The sequence below is a fragment of the Lissotriton helveticus genome, chromosome 8 (genome assembly GCF_964261635.1).
Source record: "Lissotriton helveticus chromosome 8, aLisHel1.1, whole genome shotgun sequence".
NCBI classification, from domain to species: Eukaryota; Metazoa; Chordata; class Amphibia; order Caudata; family Salamandridae; genus Lissotriton; species Lissotriton helveticus.
The window spans coordinates 260,743,946-260,749,793 of record NC_136069.1 but is presented as its reverse complement, the minus strand read 5'-3'; the positions used below and the strand labels follow the sequence as shown (position 1 = coordinate 260,749,793).

Here is a 5,848-nt window from a genome sequence, read left to right as displayed (position 1 = left end):
TGCAAAACATTTAATTTCTTCTAAACAGCATTCTAACTTATTACACACAATGATTATATGAAACGTCTATAAAACATATTTCAGTTCTAGGATCAATAATACTTTGAATTACAATAACATTGAAATCCACCATCGTGTAAGAGTGTAACAGCATCTTGTACTCTATGTGAACTGCCATGTGGCCTACACATTTCTACGTTTAGCAGCATTACATTTCCCCTACAACAGCCACATAACATGAGATTTCAACATCATTCTAACATCTCTACAAACATCTACATTAGCTTTTCACACTTGATATAAGTATTCTATTTTAATTAAACACTCTCATATATTTTCACTCTATAAATTCGACACTCTTATAAAATGTTTACTAAACTAATACAACGTGCTTGTAAATATGGTGCACTTCTATATTTTCTTGAATTGCGCTCTCTCAATCCCCCCTTTAATGACTTTTAGTAGTCATCATCATTACAACACCATCCCTGAGGTAAGGTCTGAGTCAAACTGAAGTCGTTGCAGTACCCCCTCGTTTCATCATCTCTAGAGCCTTCAAACTCCTATACTGATTATCCTGCATCGCAGTCAATCTCCTCTCTTGCCTTCTCCTGGTTCTTTGCAACCGGTTTGATCTATACCATTTGTACAGCCGCACCAATCCCCACAAAATGATTATACAAATCACTATTATGATGATAGGTTTCAGTATGTACCAAATGATATTCTTTCCTAGGTTGGCAAACCAACCTCCAACTTTACCCATTCCTTGACCTACCTTTTCACACACTGTTACCTTCGTCAAATCCTCAATTTCATTGTGTATTTCAGTAATGTTTCGAATGTACTTTTCTAAAGGTTTTGAATTGTCTGGAATGTAAGTGCAACATTCCTGGACCTTCAAAGCCTTACAGACTCCTCCCTCTTTGGCTAACAGAACATCTAGAGCCTGGGCGTAGTTCGCGTAGCCGCACTCCGCGAAGCTACGCGAAGACGCACTTGCACTCCGCGAGCTACGCGTAGCTCCGCGGACATGCGTAGTAGGTTGCTAGACCCGTTCGCGCGCCGTTTTTCGTCTTCGGGAGCGCGGTGCGCGTGTTCGGGGCGCTGCCTGCATGCTCGCGATAGCTAGCGCGCTAAGTTACTCAATGAGGTTTGTCCCGCCCGCTTGCGTTCCCTTATTTCCGGTTCCGGGTCACAAGTAACGTGTTCGCGTTGTGTTAGACATGTTCGGGAACTCATCTTCTCGTTCGCACTGCCAAAGTGCGTGATCGCGTCAAATATCGCGCGAACTTACCGCGGCGGTCGCGACGGGCAGAGCCATCTTCGATTTCACACTCTGGCTATGGTTTTGGGCCTACTTCAGCATCTCACTCCTATCTCTTCCATCCTGGTCTTTTCCCTCAGTTTTTCTAACTTTCTTTACTTCGTACCTATTTCTGTCTGTGCCTAGGTTTATATTTCTCATTTTATTTTTACTTTTACCACTTTTTTTGCAACTTTTCTCTTGTTTTATATTACTTCCTTCTTTTATCTTTCTTCTTTCTTCCCCTAACCTTTTTGTCTTCAACTTTCCTTCTCCCCTCCACCCAGAACCATGGTGAAGGGTGCCAGCAGAATCGGCGGCTCAAAGGGCAAGGCGGCTGTGCCTAAAAAAACCAGGCTGCCTTGCGGCAGAATGCGCCCGGCAGGAGTGACGCCCCGCCAACTTTTTGGGGAGGAGGAGTTGGCCGCCCTGGTCTTTTTTATCCAACGTCACCTCCCCTTGACTTTGGCAGCAGGCGGCAGGCCCGGCTCCGGATACCAGCACATTGAAGAGCGTCTCCGGCGGTGGGCGAAGGTGCGCCGTGCAGTCTTCCGCTGCTCCGGTATCCGGCGTACCCACCATCAGCTGTCCCACCGCTGGGCCGACATTTTGGACCGTGAGCAGGACCTGTTGGACCTGCTTGGTGTGGAGGTTGTGGGTCTTGGTGAGTGGCTACCCCAAAAATAAAGTGTGTATATATATATATATATATATATATATATATATATATATTATATACATATAGATTATATATATATATATATATATACATATATAGATATATAGTTGTCTAAATATTGTTATTGTATCTTTGTAAATATTGGCTGAATAAGTAACGCGATGACTGTTGCCCCTAGTTACATTTGCGATGTATTCCGGTATATCTACTGTCATTGTATGACAGTGTTCTTCTTCTTCACTGGCTCTTGCGTGTTGTTTCAACTTGGCGCTAGCTGTTGCTGTTTATTGATGTGAGATTTTCTTTATTGCTGAGAACTGGAGTTAGTTAATGCTATTAATAGAGTCTTGTCCTTCCTTTGTCCGTCAGTGAAATAGCGGTGGATGGATAATTATTAATTGTACGTTGTTTGCATATTGTAGCATTTTTTTCACGGCCTTCTCTTCTGCATGAATGGAATCCTTTTCTTGCAAAGAATGCTAACGTTACTTTGTTCTTCTTACCTCAGCCAGGGCCGGCTCTAGGGGGCATGTGCAAGCTGTGCAACTGCACAGGGGCACCAAACTTCAGGGGCCACCGCACCAATAGATATCCTTAATGTAATAATACTCTAAGGATGGATACATATTTGCGTTGCGGCCCCTGGCATGGATTTGTTGCCTCCGGCTCTGTTCCACTGTAGCAGTGTGATTTGCAATTATGTCTATGTTTCACATCACTCAATGTATTTATCTATGTTTATTATTTTAATTTTTACATGAACCACAGAATCCAGGGGCAAGCAGAATACAGGGACCGAGTCGGCGGGTGAACCACCAGTTACACAGAGCTCCTCTACTGCGGATCCTGCTGCTGTCCCCAGTAAGTCCAACAGTGCTTGTTTTTTCCTCTGTAATGTGTCTGCAGTGCTTTGTCAATTGACAGCAACCAAGTAGGCATCCAGAATGATGTTTGTCTAGTATTTTTGTAAACGTTAGTATACCACTACTAGTCTTGTGGGTATTCTTCTATCTCCTACGGAGTTATATACATATTGCACAACTATGTAACTATGCACACGAAAATTGGATGTTGTTGGTACTGATAGGCAGGTTGGACCTTACTTACACCTCAGTCACAGAACTCTGAGGAACGCACAATTCACTGAACGTCAGCCTATATGGCCTGAGTCATTGGTCTATTGTTCAAATCACACTCCTGAACCCCAATACCAAGATGCCGAATGCTTTTAGGACACAAACCGTTAGCTAAGAAACCCCCTTTTGCTCACTCACTCGTGTGAGTCTCTAAGACAACAGACAGTGAAAATAAACTTCAGAGTCAAAGTGGTCATTCAAAAGCTTTATTTTGTTAGAAGTAAGTAAGTAACATCAATGTTTTTAAGTGCTTCCGTCCAATACGTTGAAGGGCCCACCAGAAAAAATCCAGAGTTAAAACAGGCATTATAAAGTAATCAACATTTGTACAGCTACTAGTGCACAATAGGGAAATGTGGCAACTATCGGAGACCTCTCACCAACGTATACTGGTCAGATATTCCTCTTTTTTTGTAAGCTATGGAAATGTCCGCTTCGTAGAAGGCAATCTTCTCACCTGCCGAAAAATAATGACAAAAGTGGTGCACGTTAGACAGTATTAAATACATTTATGCCAGTTTTATGCAGCCATGCTAAAAAGAAGTTGTGTAACCTGTAAGCAAACTGTATCCCACAATCCACATAGAAAACTTAAATACGGGCCCTTTTACTTTCCCACCTCTTCAGGTGTATGCATTGAACAATGATGTGTTGCCCCAGAGCGTCTTCTCGTACTGCGCAACAAGCTGCGAGTTAACACATGCGCAAAACTGGATACATTGATGTACAAAGGTTACATAGTTCACTTCCAATTTCCAAGGACTAGAGTAGCAGGACAGATGAGATGAGCTTGGGTACCATACCATAACAATGAATGCTAATAATATGTGTAGTGACTCTGCTGTACTATGCAATGTGGACTCATACTGATTACGTACGTTGGACTTAACTGTTTTGAAGAACTCCATTCTTGGTGAACAAGTACAAAGTGGGCTGTGCATCCATCTAAAAAGGCGTACTTATTTTTATAGGTGCAGAACCCTTACCATCGACCAGTGCCGACGGGGACAGCGGCGCTGCTTCAGCGCTCCCGGCGGGGACAGGAGGAACAGAGGCACCTACACCAGCAGCAGTGGGGGGGGAGCCAACAGCGGCGGGCGATGGTAAGTTACATTCAATAGTGATCTGCATTACTTGGTGGGAGGGGAAAACTTTCTCACTGTACTCTACTGGAAAATATATGTTACCTTTACTTGTCATTAGCATGCTAAGCATTACCACTACAGTAATGCAAGTGCCTGATAGCAGTCGGATGCATGGGTTGTTGTTAAAGCATGTAAAGGGGAAAACACAGCTGCCAGCGTGGTTGGGAGACACACCCAATACCGGTGGTTAGTGGATAGTCTCAGCAGCTGCGGTGTTTTGGGCAAACCCAAAGGCAAGGGAAGGAGGGGACGACTGGGTGCATGGGTCGTTGCTGGTGAAACACAAACCAAATAAGGTTTGTTGCGCGGTATAAAGTATTATAGTCTTTACTAGACATGTGCTACTAGCTGCCCCCTGTTAATTAATGTTACGTTGAGAGTGTTCCCGCCTTCCCGGAACAAAAGGAGATATGTAAAAGACAGGTGTTCGTTCTAATGTGTGTGACCGTTGAAGTACACCCATGCTAATAGGGCAGACATAAAGCCGTGCCAAAAAGTCCGAAAAATGAATAGAGGCTGTAGAATGTTCAAGATAGACGCAACACTATTTCTGGTACTCAGCTTGCTTGCTAGTGCTACTGTGCCGCCCACTATGTGTTGAATCAATGTTGTGTTCTTGATTTGCGGGGAGTTTGGATTAACAATTCTGTTTCTTTCTTTATAGTTACTCCTTCCCAAAAACCAACCAGGAAGGAGTTGGCAGTCCGGGCCCGGCAGCGGAAACTGCAGGCAATTGTAGAGGCCTACCGCCGGCTGGTGGATCAGGCCGAGGAGGAGGAGGAGGAGGCGGCGGCAGCAGCTGCTGCCTCTTCCAATGCCCCGGGCCCCAAGCCTGCAGGACTACGTCGCCGTGGTCAGGCAGCCGCCCGCCGCCGCATTGTTACATCTTCGGCGGCCCCCCCACAACAACAACAACAACCACATGCATGCAAGTGTAGGTGCCGTGCTTTCAAAGCAAAGATTCTCCGCCGGGTAGCGAAGTTGGAGGAGGAGCGGAAGAAGCAGGAGGACAGTCTAGAGGAGCGTGTCAAAATACTGGTGGACAAACACCTGAAAGCCCGCCGGCTTTGAAATGGACCCTGTTTTTTGCCGCTTTTTTAATCCTTTTGTTGGTGGGTGGGATGTGGGAGTTGGGGTGTACATTTGGGTTGAAATTTGGTTGGGGTTAGGGGAGGGTAGGGAGGGACAGCTCTGGGTCAGGGGGTTACATTTGTTATATATTTTATTTTTCTATTATCATTATTAAAATATAAAAATAAAACAAAGATATTATTTTCACAAGAAAACATTTGAAGTTCATTTGTGTTTGTTGGGGGGGTGGAGGGGGGACTGTTTCACCAAATAATGTACGTTGTGCAACATGAACATGCACTACGAACGATAAATTAAGTACTGACTGCACCTGTAGTAGTAGGGTCACAAGTGCATAAATAATTTATATTATTAAATAACATGGGAAAATTGCCCATCACGTGAGTCTGAAGTTACTACTAGCATACTTTAATTCCATGCACATTTGCTCAGAGTCGGCTAAACAATCCTATGCAATGCATTGCATCATTCCTTTAACATACCTGTCCTA

At 44.2% G+C, this 5,848-nt stretch overlaps 1 long non-coding RNA gene across 1 annotated transcript; it reads left to right on the top strand.

Moving 5' to 3' along the window:
• Positions 1-2,162: 2,162 nt before the first annotated feature.
• LOC144771594 (uncharacterized) lies at positions 2,163-5,269 on the top strand. The gene is made up of 3 exons (XR_013599379.1): positions 2,163-2,846; positions 4,093-4,224; positions 4,931-5,269. It is a non-coding gene; the product is annotated as an uncharacterized LOC144771594 (long non-coding RNA).
• The last annotated feature ends 579 nt before the right edge of the window (positions 5,270-5,848 follow it).